Source organism: Prunus avium, chromosome 6, assembly GCF_965620075.1.
Source record: "Prunus avium chromosome 6, drPruAviu1.hap1.1, whole genome shotgun sequence".
Classification (NCBI taxonomy): domain Eukaryota; kingdom Viridiplantae; phylum Streptophyta; class Magnoliopsida; order Rosales; family Rosaceae; genus Prunus; species Prunus avium.
The window spans coordinates 25,037,748-25,053,606 of NC_142289.1; the positions used below are offsets into that span (position 1 = coordinate 25,037,748).

At 45.6% G+C, this 15,859-nt stretch overlaps 1 pseudogene; it reads left to right on the forward strand.

Moving 5' to 3' along the window:
• Nucleotides 1-1,848: 1,848 nt before the first annotated feature.
• Nucleotides 1,849-4,306, forward strand: LOC148293898 (uncharacterized; annotated as a pseudogene).
• Nucleotides 4,307-15,859: the final 11,553 nt, after the last annotated feature.

A 15,859-nucleotide genomic window follows, 5' to 3' on the forward strand; every position in this document is an offset into this window, starting at 1 on the left:
ACTCAAGAGAAAACAATAAAACAAGTGAAGAGTTCAAAAGCAGAAGATCCAAAAAGAAACTCAAGCTTAGTCAACCACTTCAATCTTAGGCCCAGCTCCTGCTCCACCAGAGCTAGCATTGCCAAATCCGCCATGCGCATCTAAGCACCACCTGCACTGCCTAACGACACATCCCCGCTAGCACCTTAGCTCCTTGTTATATTTTAGCAATAATTGGGTTGCACAAGCCCTACAGTTCCTTTTGCTTGTTCTCAAATTCCTCCACTTTAGCCAACTGGTTCCTATCAAGCCACTCAATTGCCTCATCAATGGCCTTCTCAATCAAGTGAAGGCAAAAAAAATAACAACAAATAAGTTAACATTAAATAAATTATGAAGATAATATTAAATAAAGCATCACTACATAGAAAGCCACTAGGAGTTTTTTTTTCTCTTCTCGGATTTAGGAGCTCCTACAGGTCTCCCTATTTTAGGAGATAGATAGGGAGCATGGTTGGACTTGTATTTTTCCAATTCCTCACTAAATTTTGTCTAAAAAGGTGGTTTAGGGAACCCATTCCAAATGCTCTAACCCCACCAATGACATGCTCGTCTCATTCCTTTTTTGTTTTACAATTTTCTTATCTCTTAGTCTACATAAAAAGCAAGCTTGTAAAAATGGCCCAAGCGCGGCCCTGTTTTTTCTACTTAGCCTAACCCGTTGTGCAAAGGGTTGAGCCTGGGCCTTAAATTTTAAGCCCAAAGACAGCCCCATCAGGTCATATAATTAAGTTAATAAATAATATATCAATAAAATAAGCTAATATTAATTACTCTTTTAGTTAAGCCCCATTATTTTTTTAAATATATTATTTATTAACTTAATTATTGGGCTGAGACGGGCTGTCTATGGGCTTAAAATTTAAGGGACATGCCTTGCCTTTATAGAATATATTGGGCTAAACTCGCCCATAATATTGGGTCGGGCTAGCCCATGAAAAAAAAAAGGGAAATAGCCCTATATGCCATCAATTTTATAATCTTAACTAAAAATACCACCCTCCCCAATTTTTGTACAACTATCACCTATAAATATAAAATTATTGTCCACTTATTGCTGAATTTTCACAAGTTCGAAAAGTTTGTTCTCTCTTAGGTCACTCAGCTCTCTCTCTCTCTCTCTCTGGCACAACTCTCTTTCTCTTTGGTTTCTGTCTAACGCAGCTCTTTGTGTCTCTCTTGGCTCTCTCTCTCTCTAGCGCAACTCTCTCTCTCTCTCTTTGCTCTCTTTCTCATAGCGCATCTCTTTCTCTCTCTAGCTTCATTATGTCTTTTTCTCCCTCTATTCGGTCTCTTGCTCTCTGTTTGGAATCGCGAACCCCTCCCTTTAGGTATGTCTTCTGAATAGCTGCTTGCAACCTTGAAGCTTTAGTGGATCGCCGACCTCGAAAAGGTAGTGTTGATGGTTATTTTCTTAAAATCAGTGGGATTATGTGAAATGGGTTATATTTTGATTGTTTGGGTTTGTGTTAAATTCGTTTTGGCTTTAATTGCTTTGGGTTAGATTGGTCTGGATATGTGAATCTTGAAACTTGGGATTTTCCATTTGATGTAGTAGATCTGTATAGTGTGATTGCTGATGTGTTACTGGTGTACTGCTGTTGTGTTCCTCTTATTTTACTGTCGTATTGCTGTTATGTTGATGTTATATTGCTATTATATTGCTTTTATATTGTGGTTATATTGCTATTGTATTGTATGGTTATTGTGGTTATATTGTGTTAATGAAATGTTATTTTGTCATGGTCAGAAATAGAGACAATTGTTATTCTCGTGTGCTACAATGGAAAATGGGTCACCTCGAAGAAGATGTGCAAATACGAAGGGGGTGAGTCAAAAGGCTTAATAGTTCCACGGACCATCAAATTTGCTGAACTGTTGGACCGTGTGCATCAGATTGGTAATACAAACAGCAGGGAAGACAAGGTTAGCTTAAAATTCTCAGTTTTGGTGGCCTCGAATGAGTCGAAGCACATAAAGATTGAGGACGATGATGATGTCAAATTTTTTATGAAGTACAATTCTGAGGTAACACCTTCAAAACTAGCTCCCTTACTCGTGAGTATAGAAGATAAAGGACTGACAAATGATGTAGTTGATAGTATGCATATCACGACAGATAGTAGTAAGATGGGTCGTTCTTCAGTTGCCATTGTTGAAAGCAGTGAAGTAACTTGGAATAATACAAATGGCACTGATGTTGGAGGTGAAGTAGGGACATATTTTATGGATATGATTGATTTTAGCGAGGTGGATCAGATGCATGGTGGTGATAATGGTACTGAAAGAAATGAAGTGTTAGTGTACTCTGCCCCTCCTATTTTGGGCTGCTTGAACACATCTGCCCAACTGCCAATAATGCGTTTAGGAAGAGAATCTGAACCCATTTGTGAACATTATTGGAATCAAATAGGTGAACAAAACCGGTACAATGAAGCCGGTGTAAATGATGGAGAAGCATATTTGGATAGGGGGTTTTCGCGAAGTGAAAAAAATCCGAAAATTATAGTTGGGCAAATTTTCTCTACTAAGAAAGCATTGTTGATGGAGTTACAGTTGATGGCATTAAGAGGCCACTTTGAATTTAAGGTGCAATTGTCTTGCACTAAGAGGTTGCTTGTGGTTTGTTGTCAACGTCCATGCCCATGGCGAGTCCGAGCATCGAGAGTTGGAGAATACAGCTTCATGATTGTGAGGTGTACAACTGTCCATGGATGTGATTTGAGGTTTGTAAGTGACAACCATCGTCAAGCAACTGCAGCACTTGTAGCCACTTCATTTAAAAGGAAGTTTAAGGATTCTCGGACAATATACACAGCAAGTGACATTATGAGAGATGTGAAACACAAGTTTGGTTTCAGCATCCATTATTCGAAAGCTTGGAAAGCAAGGGAGTTAGCTCTATTGTCACATTAGAGGATCAGCGGAGGAGGCATATTATATTCTTCCAGCTTATTGCTATGAATTGGAGCGTATGAATCCCGGCACAAAAACACACATCCAAACTGATGAGAACAATCACTTTGTGTATTTCTTTATAGCGGTTGGCGCATGTATTAGAGGGTTTCGTTCTTCCATGCGCCCAGTGATAGCCTTGGATGCCACTCATTTAAAATCCAAGTACAAGGGTGTTATGTTTGTAGCAAATGCATTCGATGGTAATCGAAATATATATCCTCTTGCTTTTGGGATCGGGGATTTGGAGACGGATGCATCATGGCATTGGTTTTTCACTAAACTTCATGAAGCCATTGGTGAGTGTCCCAATCTTGTTATTATTTCTGATCGCAATGTTAGCACAGAGAATGTGTGGAACAAAGTTTTTCCAACTGCGCAACATGGCATATGCTTTTATCATATGAAGGGGAACATGAAACGCACTTGCAAGTTGAAAAAGCATGATCACATACTTATGCACTTTGAGAAGGCTGCGAAATCTTATTCCATTGCTGAATTTGATTGTCATTTTCGCAAGATCAAGCGAAAGGAACATGTTGCTCAATATCTTGAAGAGGCAGGGTTACATAAGTGGTCTGGAGCTTACATGGATGGACGCCGCTACAATGTAATGACAACAAATATTGCGGAGTCAATCAACTCAGTCCTTAGGTTTGCAAGGATGATGCCAGTGGTTCATTTGATAGGGGAAATTATTAATCTCCTTGTGAAATGGTTCACCGAACGTCGTGACTTGGCTTTGAATTGCACAACAACATTGTGCCCCAATTTTGGAGAGAAGAAGTTGAGGAACAGGTTGGAGGATGCTGCAAGGATGAATGTGGTTAAAGTAAATAATGCACAGTATAATGTTTTGGACGGTTATATGGACGCGCTCGTAGATTTGACGAACAACAGTTGTAGTTGTAGAAAGTTTCAGCTTGAACAGCTACCTTGCAAGCATGTAGTTGCAGTTTGCCGCTTCTTGAAAGTAAATGTATACTCAAAGGCTTCTCGGTATTACACTCGGAAAACTTGGATGGCTGCTTATTCGGATAGCATCTACCCGGTACAGCCTCACGGAATGTGGGATATTCCTGAAGATGTTCGAAGTCAAGTTGTGCTGCCTCCCATGGCAAGGGTCATGCCAGGCAGACGAAAGAAGATAAGAATTCCCTCGCACAGAGAGGGCACCATTAGAAGAAAGTGCTCAAGGTGTGGTTCTGCAGGCCACAATAAAAGCACCTGTAAAAACAATATTCCATTGCGCAATGTATCTTAGACAATATGATTTGTGTTGCTTTGGTAGGTCATGTAAACTTTACTTTTATTTGTGGTGGGTTTCGTGTTATGTTGAATGGGAATTCTTTTAAATTTGCATAATTTGGGTTGCATTGCTACAGCATGCTGTATTGCTTCCAGATTGCTATTATATTGTACTTTTATTGTACTGGTATTGCTTCCAGATTGCTATTATAATTGAGTGCGAAATTAAAGGGCCTGGAATGTAATTCCAAATGGATAAAAAAACATTAAAGTTCTTAGAATTCCTTTATTACACAGTTACCGTGATACTCCGACTAAACCTTCTTTTCTGATTACAAATTCGGCCGATGCATAGGCCAGATGTAGGGCAAATACAAGGTGAAATGTCCTATGTGTTTGACTACATATAGTTGTTGAAGGAGCATTATGAATGTTAACCCCAATAGATTGCTCATGTCTTGCCAAGAACACTCTTGAATTTATGCAATGTGCCCAAGCCAGTCCCAAAGCTGGACTCACCCATCTGCCTGATGTGTCTAGGGACTCCAAGTTTCCCAACCTCACCCCATTCACTCCATCATGTGGCCCAATAAAATCCACCACTTGGTTGGTGACAACCACCGCCAACCCAAACTTATTTGCTAAACCCTTCAATGTCCCAGATATGTTGAAGAACATTTCAGACCGCCGTTTGAAATCTGCTGGTGTTTCACAGGTAGGCGGGTGTGATCAATGGCAATAAATGCTTCTATGTCTCCAAGGACATGGATGAGTTCTTGAGCAACATGAACACCACGAACATATATGTCTTCCAATGGCTCCAACCTTATTAAGTTGGGGTATGATGCATGATAAAGGTTGCCTAGTTGTTGCAATCGACGAAATGAGAAGCTAAATTCTGTGAATATGTAGACGGAGGAGCCCCCTAGTCCGCCATGTGAGGGTGGGAGCTGAGCTCGTACCGTAAGTTGGAGACAAAGCTGCGTCTTCTCGGAACCACTCTCCCCTACCAATTCTGTTATGGAGTTGCAGGGTATCCCACCCCCAAGCAGTCATCTAGTATTGGGCATCCAATGGATAATTTAGGGGTTGAAAGAGGAAGGAGCATGAGGTTTTAGGGTGTCATGTTTCTGTAATTTAGGGGGGGATGTGATGGTGCTACAAGGCATGCATTATATATATATAGTTCATTTTGAAGGTCTGTAATGTAGGCCATCTGTCTTTTAAGGGATGTATACTTCATCCTTTTTCCAGGTTGTAATTACTTTTTTTTTTCTTGAATTTTTGAGGAGCAAATAATTTTAAAAACATTCTGATGCAGTACGTACTGTAATAGGATCATATTGTAACTCTATCATCTCTCTATTGTACTCTTATTGACATAATATTGCCATTATACGCATGTTTATTGAATATTTATTGCTGCTATATCGCCACTCAACTGGACACCGATAAACTGTATACGCACAAATACAAAAAGAGGCATGATCATTCCATAAAATCCTATTTCCAAACTTACATAATACAACAACAGGCCACCCCATGGTTACATAATACAAAAAGAGGCCACCTCATAGTTCCATTTCCCTGCTGTTGACAAATTCGAAGTTTGCATACTTTTCAAGTGCGGCGACCACGACCCATGAAATTCATGACCCCGGCCACAGTGATGTTGGCCCAGTTTCCTGCCAGACCCACTATTTTTGCAAACTTACGAAATAGTTCAAATCGCCTTTCCACTTGTTGTTGCTTCAACTTGGCCATTTCTTCTGATTCCTTGAATACCATAATTGCAGTGGTATGGGCAATTTCAATTTTTCCTTTGATGGTCTGTGGAACTATTAAGCCTTTTGACTCACCCCCTTCGTATTTGCACATCTTCTTCGAGGTGACCCATTTTCCATTGTAGCACACGAGAATAACAATTGTCTCCATTTCTGACCATGACAAAACAACATTTCATTAACACAATATAACCACAATAACCATACAATACAATTGCAATATAACCACAATATAAAAGCAATATAATAGCAATATAACATCAACATAACAGCAATACGACAGTAAAATAAGAGGAACACAACAGCAGTACACCAGTAACACATCAACAATCACACTATACAGATCTACTACATCTGTTAATGTATGAATTTTGAGTATTTCTTTTGGCTTCCCTTGACAATTTTGCAATAGGATTTTTATTGTTTTTATCAAGCTCAAGTTTAGATTAAGAATAGCTTCTCTAGGTGTTCTTAACTATCAACTATCCTATGGAGGTTCAAGCAAATTGACAAAGGTAAATTTGCATTGCATTACATTGCATTTTCCAACTTCTGAAGATTATGACTAGTCAACCTCTGCCTCAGTAGGAATTCCAGCTCACTGTTCCAGCTGGATCCTACCCATATGTTTTTGTCTTATTCTGCAAAATTCCCAGCTGTCATTGTACGATTCTAACCTAGGAATTTTGGTGTAAAAAGAAACCAATTACTCTTTTGGGAGCCGTCACTTTTGTAGGCAAGTTTTGGAAAGTTTCCTTGGAAACTATCTCTTCTTCCTCAAGAGCAAACCTTCATATTTTTCATCTTTGAGTTTTCCAAATTGATTTTTCGAAAACTGCATTTGAAATATGAAAACCTCATCTTGCTAGATCAAACACTCTCTCATATATATATCTAGGTAAGATTCAAGATTGATTTCTTCAAGACTATGGTTTATTGAAGAAATTGGTCATTCTCCTTTGAATCCAAATTTGGTTTCTATTTGAGTTGGAGCTTGCAAGCTAGTGCCATGGGATGAACGAGCTGGAGAAGGAGCTGCCATTGCCATGAAGAACTGAGCTTCAAGCTTTGCTAAGTTGGAGAAGAAGATTGCACAAAGGAGGTATAGCTCATCTTCCTAAATAGATCTAGGTTTTGCTTGAGCTTGGTTGTATTCCTTTGTAAGAATCTTTTTCTACTTAGTGGATTGCCTGGTCGGTTGATGACCTCCAGTTTTTCCCAATGGTGGCTTTCTGGGTGAACAAAATCTGTTTTGCATATCTGTAAATTTTTCTGGGTTTGTGTTCTTGGTGGTTGACTAGTCATCTTTATCTGTTGTTTGCTGTTTACTTGATAATGATGATTTCACACACTTTCACCATAGTTGTTGCTAGCACAGGGGATGCCTAGATTGACGGGTCCTTCTGAGTGCCTAGGTTGTCACTAGTAATCTTCTAGGGTTACAGGTACTTTGTGGCATGCTCCGTGTGTTCTTTTGATTGTGGTTGTTCATGACTAGTATTGGTCAAGGTCTAAAGTGTGTGAAGCCCATTGTGGTTGTGTTTGTGTCATTTAATTTACCCCTCATCACCTAAGTGCCAATTTCAACATCAAATGGAAAATCCCAAGTTTCAAGATTCACATATCCAGACCAATCTAAGTGCAATTGGTACAAACCCAGATGACTGAGCATGAATATTCAACAAAACCTAACCCAAAGCAATTAAAGCCAAAACGAATTTAACACATACCCAAACAATCAAAATATAACCCATTTCACATAATCCCACTGATTTTAAGAAAATAACCATCAACACTACCTTTTCGAGGTCGGCGATCCACTAAAGCTTCAAGGTTGCAAGCAGCTATTCAGAAGACATACCTAAAGGGAGGGGTTCGCGATTCCAAACAGAGAGCAAGAGACCGAATAGAGGGAGAAAAAGACATAATGAAGCTAGAGAGAGAAAGAGCTGCGCTATGAGAAAGAGAGCAAAGAGAGAGACAGAGAGTTGCGCTAGAGAGAGAGAGAGCCAAGAGAGACACAGAGAGCTGCGTTAGACAGAAACCAAAGAGAAAGAGAGCTGTGCCAGGGAGAGAGAGAGAGAGCTGAGTGACCTAAGAGAGAACAAACTTTCTGAACTTGTGAAAATTCAGCAATAAGTGGACAATAATTTTATATTTATAGGTGATAGTTGTACAAAAATTGGGGAGGGGTGGTATTTTTAGTTAAGATTATAAAATTGGTGACATATAGGGCTATTTCCCAAAAAAAAATAGGGGTGGGTTTGGGCCATTATTGCAGGCCTAATAAAAAGTACCTATTTCTCACAAATATTCTAAAGTAACAATCTCGATCTCTTGGACCATAGGGTCCAAGAGATTGTGGTCATCCACCGTTGGATATTAATCCAACGGTTCAAAAAAGTTTCTTAAAAGGAGTGCAAGAGTGAGTGAACCATTGAATTTACATCTAATGGTGAGTGACCACAAATCTCTTAGACCCTTGGTCCAAGAGATTGTGGTCAACGGTTCAAAAAAGTTTCTTAAAAGGAGTGCAAGAGTGAGTGAACCATTGAATTTACATCTAACAGTGAGTGACCACAAATCTCTTGGACGTCTGTAGTCCAAGAGATCGAGATTGTCTAAAGTACAGTCCCGATCTCTATTGTGGTTACCCACCATTATTTTGTTTGTATTCTTTGTTTGTACCATACCTGACCCTCCACTCGTACAACGACACGTGGATCTCATAAACTCGCCCAAGCACCCAAGGCCTCGGACAATCGGCATAGGCTACTGATGATATTGTCTCAAAGCAGCAAAAGATCATTACAAGCCCAACACAGCCTACAATCGGTATCCCCTACCGATTCTGCAGAATCAACCTCGAAGCACCCGCCTGAAATATCTAAGGACTCGTGTCAACCTCATAGGGCCCTCCCACGAGTCCCACATCGAAAATGAGCACTAAGAGCATACTAAATGCCCTCTATAAATATGCCCCTTCCACTACAATACAGGGGTAAGACTTTTCAGCTTGACTTTTATACTTCTATATGGTCAACAGCAAGAGCTCTTAAAACAACAATCTTACTTAAGCATCGGAGGGTCTTAGGCTGGTTCCACACCGGTTCCATAGACCTTACGAGTCTCGACTTCTTTCTATTCAGGATCGGCATCCAAGGACAGGAAGAATCGGCATCCAATCGATCTCTCGATCGTCCATCCCACTTGTAAGTTGCACTCATCTCTATCTGTTCAGATTTAGCGCCAACAGATTGGCGCCGTCTGTGGGAATCGCTTATCGATCAACCCATATCTCAAAACAAAGAACTCTGAGACCAAAAAATGAATCCATCTTCGGCCCTCCCTACCGATGGCCCCATCCTCGGCCTCGGTGGCGAGCCAAGTCCAACTCCCTTGCTTCAGACACCTGCTCGACCGACCACCCTGGAGGCTCGCATGGAGACCCTACAGCAGGATATGGCAAGAATGCAGGAGCACAACAATGTTCTCGCCTCCAAACTGGATGACACCCAGAGGCAGCTGCATCAACAACAAACACTCTCCGCCCAGTTGCAGAACGATCGGGAACCAACCACACAGCTTCGGCAGGAGAAATCGTTTAAAAGCGTACGAAAGCCCACTTTCCAGGATAGAGGGAAGCAGCAGGCCGCGAACGGACCGATTGTCTCCCGAAGACTGTTCGTGCCCACTCCAAAGGAGCGCCATCCCGAATATCGCGTTTATTCTGATTGCCGCGAGAGGATCAACGATCGGCGCAGGGAACGGCAGTCATCGCCCATCCAGGTCCGGGCGAAGCTAGACGATCCGCGCCTGGAGGTACTTGGACCAAAATCCCCCTTACGCCAGAGGTACGGCGCGATCGGCCTGGAAGAGACGGACGAATCAGATTATGTTCCAACATCTCCAGGAACCACAATCTCATCAGCGGGGCCCCCTGCACAACGCCACAGCCACCGATCAAACCAGGACAACGCTCGGCGAAAAGGAAATTACGAGAGAAGCCCCAGCCGAACGGCAGATCAAGGAAGGCGAGGTCACAATACTGACCAACGCACAGGCAACCGAGCGGTCGAGCCCTTTGGTGACGATCTTCCATCTACCGATCCGACTATTCGTCTCCTCCTACAGAAGATGAATCGCATTGAGAAGGAGCAAGACCAGGCTCGCACACCAACATGGGGAACGGTACAGCCAGGGCCGTTCACCAATCGAATCCGGACATTCAGACACGAGAAGGAGGTCCAAGCACTCCGCATATCGTTCTATTCGGGGGTGGAAGATCCCGTTACCCATATTCATACCTTCCAATCAGCTCTGGGTTGCAAAGGACTGACGGACGAAGGCCAATGTTTGCTATTCCCCTCCACCCTGACCGGAGCCGCTTTGAATTGGTTCTATCGGATGGAGCCAGACACGGTTGACAATTTTAATCAGTTGAAGCAAACCTTCCTCAACCATTTTATGATTCAAACCGATCGCCTATATTCCGCCGATGATCTACATACCGTTCGGCAGCAAGACGATGAGCCGTTGAGGGAATATGCGGCTAGGTTCAGCCATGAGTACTCCAGATGTCCGGAAACTGACGACAGGGCGGCCTTCGGTGCCTTCAAAAGCGGCCTTCGGTCGTCTCAGTTTCGTTATTTGGTCCACAGCAGCAACTGGACCACCTACTCCGAATTAATGAAACAGGCGGCTATCCACGCCAAGGCTGAGCACTTCAACGCCAAGGGATCGGCTTCGACCCCAATAAACAAAACGGCGTTGACCGATCAGCCTCCAACGCAAAACTACGACCGATTCCCGGTCGACCGATCGGCAAACCAGGCCCCCTACCGAACGGCACCCCCTGTCCCTGCTTTTTCCACTCAGCGAAATAAGCGGAAGGACAACTTCCGGGATCGGCAGGACAACAACAAGAAGGGCAACCACAAGGGGAATCGGCCAGACGAAATCTTCACTTTGCTCAACACCACCTATGAGCATGTTCTCCTGACCGAAGGGGATATGATACCGAAGCCGAACAATCGGAAACTCCCCCGCCATAGCGAAAAAGACACCGGTGTCTTCTGTCAGTACCACCAATACAACGGCCATGATACGGAATCATGCATCGCGCTGCGCAAAATTGTTGAACGCCTCATCAATGACGGAAAGCTGGATCAGTATTTAAACACCAAGCCAGCAACGGATAAATCATTGAATCGGCAGATCAATATGATCAGTGGAGGAGCGCCCATTGCCGAAGCCAGCAACCGATCCGTAAAAAACTACATTCGTGCCATACGGCATCCACAGATCCTCAGCGTGGCGGGAGGACGCAATGACAAAATTCAACGAAACGGTTGGGAACCTATCACCTTTTCTGAAGAAGAAGAGCGAGGCATCATCTTCCCCCACTCCGATCCCATGATCATACGGGCTGATATATCGGATTTCGACGTAAGCCGAATCCTCATCGACACCGGCAGTTCGGTCAACGTGCTATTCGCCGACGCTTTCAACGCCCTCGGCGTGGACCCTCGGCATCTGAACAAGGATATCACCCCTCTCCTGAGCTTCTCTGGCGACGTGGTTGAACCAATCGGCAGTGTCCAGCTCCCATTCGCCGTCGGTGCCATCCCCAGACGAACGGTCCTCTACACTCATTTTCTAGTGGTCGACTGCCCAACGGCATACAACGCTATCATCGGCAGGACGGCGCTCACAAAAATGAAGGCCATGCTGTCACCACACATGCTCCTCCTCAAGTTCCCCACACACGCTGGCGTCGGCCAAGTGCGAGGGGACCAATTGAATGCACGGACGTGTTACGTTTCGGCAACCAAGGAATCGGCAAGGGCTGCGCTTCGCGAAACATACTCGGTCGCCACCAGCTTGGGCGTACCGAACGGCAGGGGGACGGACAAACCAGATGACCCCCGAGATGAGGCTGTAACCCCACAAGCGCAACCCGCCGAAGATTTAGAATCAGTCACCCTCTCCGAAGCACAACCGGACAGACAAGTTCGAACCGGTACAACCTTGAGTCCGGCACTGAGGGCCGATTTTATCACCTTCCTGCAAACCAATGCAGAAGTCTTCGCCTGGTCATACGACGATATGCCCGGCATCGCCCCAAGCGTCATCAGCCACAAGCTCAGCATCTGCTCCACTTTCAAACCCATCAGGCAGAAACGGCGGGCCTACGATGCCAAACGGTATGAGGCAATGAGGCTCGAAGTAGACAAACTGAAGACCATCGGCTTCATCCAGGAAGTAACCTACCCAATTTGGCTGGCAAATTCGGTTTTAGTCAAAAAATCAAACGGCGCCTGGAGAATGTGTCAAGACTATACCGATTTAAACAAGGCTTGCCCAAAGGACAGCTTTCCTCTGCCACGGATCGATCAGATGGTGGATGCCACGGCAGGCCATGAACTTCTCAGCTTCATGGATGCATACTCAGGCTACAACCAAATATTCATGAGCCCTACCGATCGCGAACACACGGCATTCATCACCGACAAGGGACTTTACTGCTACAAATTCATGCCGTTCGGCCTGAAGAACGCTGGGGCAACATACCAGCGATTGGTCAACAAAATTTTTTCCGACCTCATTGGCACCTCGATGGAAGTCTATGTGGACGATATGCTGGTCAAGAGCAGAATGGCCGATTCTCATCTCCACAACCTTTCGCTCATGTTCGGCGTCTTAAAAAAGTACAACATGCGCCTCAACCCGAGCAAGTGTGCCTTCGGCGTTTCCTCGGGCAAATTTCTCAGCTTCATGATCAGCCAACGAGGAATCGAGGCCAACCCTGAAAAAATCAAGGCATTACTCGACATGCAGGTCCCGAAGACACAGAAGGATATTCAGAGTCTGACTGGGCGTGTCGCCGCTCTAGCCCGGTTCATCTCCAAGGCTACCGATCGGTGCGCTCCATTCTTCAAAGCCCTCAAAGGAAGCAAACGGCAGATTGTCTGGACTGCCGAATGCGATCGCGCCTTCCAAGATCTTAAGGCCTACATGAGCAGAGCACCCCTATTATCCACTCCTCTCCCCGGCGAAGAACTCATCCTCTACCTCTCGGTTTCGGCAACGGCACTTAGCTCTGTGCTCATTCGCAAGCCGAACGGCATCGAACTCCCCATTTTCTACATTAGCCATGCCTTGCAAGACGCTGAGATTCGGTACCCCGAGCTCGAAAAACTCGCCTACGCTCTCGTCCTTTCAGCACGCAAGCTTCGGCCATACTTTCAGGCTCACAGTGTTACCGTCCTCACCAATCAGCCTCTGCGCCAGATACTCCAGAGACCGGAGACATCCGGTCGGCTAGTCAAATGGGCCATCGAGCTCGGCGAATTCGACATCCGCTACCACCCTCGTCCTGCCGAGAAGGCCGCGTCCGAGGGGCCAGTTCCGAAGGACGCCGCCTCCGATTCATCTTCGACGGTACCAGTCGCCCACCCGACCGAAGGAATCTTTAATCCGTCGATTCCACTTTGGACTCTCTACGTGGACGGTTCGTCCAACCGACAGGGCAGCGGAGCCGGCTTGGTACTCAAGGCCCCTGACCAGACAACCATCGAATATGCCATCCGATTCCAATTCCGGACTTCCAACAACGAAGCCGAATATGAAGCTATGTTGGCAGGCCTTCGGCTCGCTAAAGAAATGGGCGCTCAGCAACTCAGGATCTGTAGCGACTCACAACTTGTCGTGAACCAGATACTGACTGAATTTGAAGCCAAGGACACTTCGATGGTTGCCTACTTGACACACGCTCGCCGATTGCTACACCACTTCACTGCGTACCAAGTTCAACAGATCCCCAGATCCGAGAACAGCCACGCCGATGCTCTATCACGCCTTGCATCGGCGATCGACGACAACATAGGGCGCCATGTGCCGATCGAGGTCCTCACTCGGCGCAGTACCACCGACCTCGAAGTACATGCCGTTCGGCAGGATCCAAGTTGGATGGATCCTATCCACGCCTACCTCGCCAACGGCACGTTGCCTGACAACAAATCTGAAGCAACGACTATCCGCCGCCGATCGGCACGATACCTCCTTCTGAATCAGATTCTCTATCGGTGTGGTCACTCCTTACCATTGCTTCGGTGCATGACCCCGCAGCAAGGAAACTACGTCCTACGAGAGATTCACGAGGGAGCCTGTGGGGACCATTCAGGCGCCCGATCGTTGGCTTTCAAGACCATTCGGCAAGGGTACTACTGGCCGACACTCCATGCCGATGCCACCACCCTGGTCCAGAAGTGCGATCAATGCCAGCGTTTCGGCTCCGTTCCAAAGCTGCCTGCCGAACCACTCTCTCCGATTGTTAGCCCATGGCCCTTTGCCCAATGGGGTTTAGACCTCATCGGCCCTATGCCCCAGGGCAAGGGACTGGTCAAATTCGCCATCGTCGCCGTCGACTACTTTACCAAGTGGACCGAAGCCGAAGCTTTGGCAACAATCACTGCAGCCAGGGTTGAACATTTCGTATGGAAGAATATCATTTGTCGATTCGGCCTCCCGAACGCAATAATCACCGACAACGGAAAACAATTCGACTCCTCTCAGTTCCGGCACCTATGCCACCGATTTGGCATCAACCTGTTCTTCGCCTCCCCAGCACATCCACAGTCGAACGGCCAAGTTGAAGCCATCAACAAGATCATCAAGAAGACGCTGAAGAAAAAGCTTGGGACAGCTAAAGGAGCATGGCCCGATCTGCTTCCGGAAGCACTATGGGCCATCAATACCTCCTACCGACGGTCGACTGGCGAGACGCCATTTTCCCTTGCCTTCGGTTCCGAAACCGTTGTTCCAGTCGAGATCAACGCACCCTCGTACCGAACGGCATCTTACGAGCCAGAGCAGAACGAAGCCCAGCTCACTCTCAACCTGGACCTCATTGAGGAACACCGTTCCCAGGCTCAGCTTCGGAACGCTGCCTACAAACAGCGCACCTCTCGCTACTACGACTCGCGTGTCAGACGCCGATCGTTCAAAGTGGGAGACTGGGTTTTACGCAAAATCTCCCTCGCCACCAAGAGGGCACCCTAGGTCCATCTTGGGAAGGTCCCTACGAAGTTGTCACCATCTGCCGCCTAGGAACTTACCGTTTGCGCGGTACCGATGGTCAAACCCTCGGCCACCCTTGGAATGTAGAACATCTCAAATATTACTACAAGTGAACGCCCCTTCGGTCACCACCTTTGTACACAAAGGTCGTACCTTTGGTCGTCACCTTCGGTCGTCCACTTTTGTAATCGGTTTATTATCGGACTCCTTATTCTATACATACGGCATTACCATCCACCAATATTATATCGGAAACATTCTACATACGACATGCACACATACAGAATTAAGGGACATAGCACATTAACCCGAAGCAAACTTAACATTGATAAATAAAAGGCCACAGAAGGGCCATTTGTCTTTACACGCCGCCTTTCGGCATGTTCAAAATAATTACAAGCAACTGAGAAGTCTAAGGGGCTTGGGGTTCGGTATCAGCGGCTGCACCTTCACATCCAGGACCGGCATTTGCATCCTCGGCATTGGTCGAGGCTCCGGCATTCGGCGCACTACTTGCGTTTGGCACAGGGAGGTTCCCTTCCTCCTCATTACTGGATTCGGTGTCGTCGGTTTCCTCGGCCTCGGCATCCTCACCCTTGTAGGCCTCCACCATCTCTTCGGTCACCCCTTCCGGCAGCGGTGGTGGATCCCGGAGGAAGTTCAGGTTCAGCTTCTTGTCAGCATTGTACCGTTTGACTCGATAGAGAAAGTCGTCACATTGCTCCATGACCTCTCTATCCACCAAACGCGTA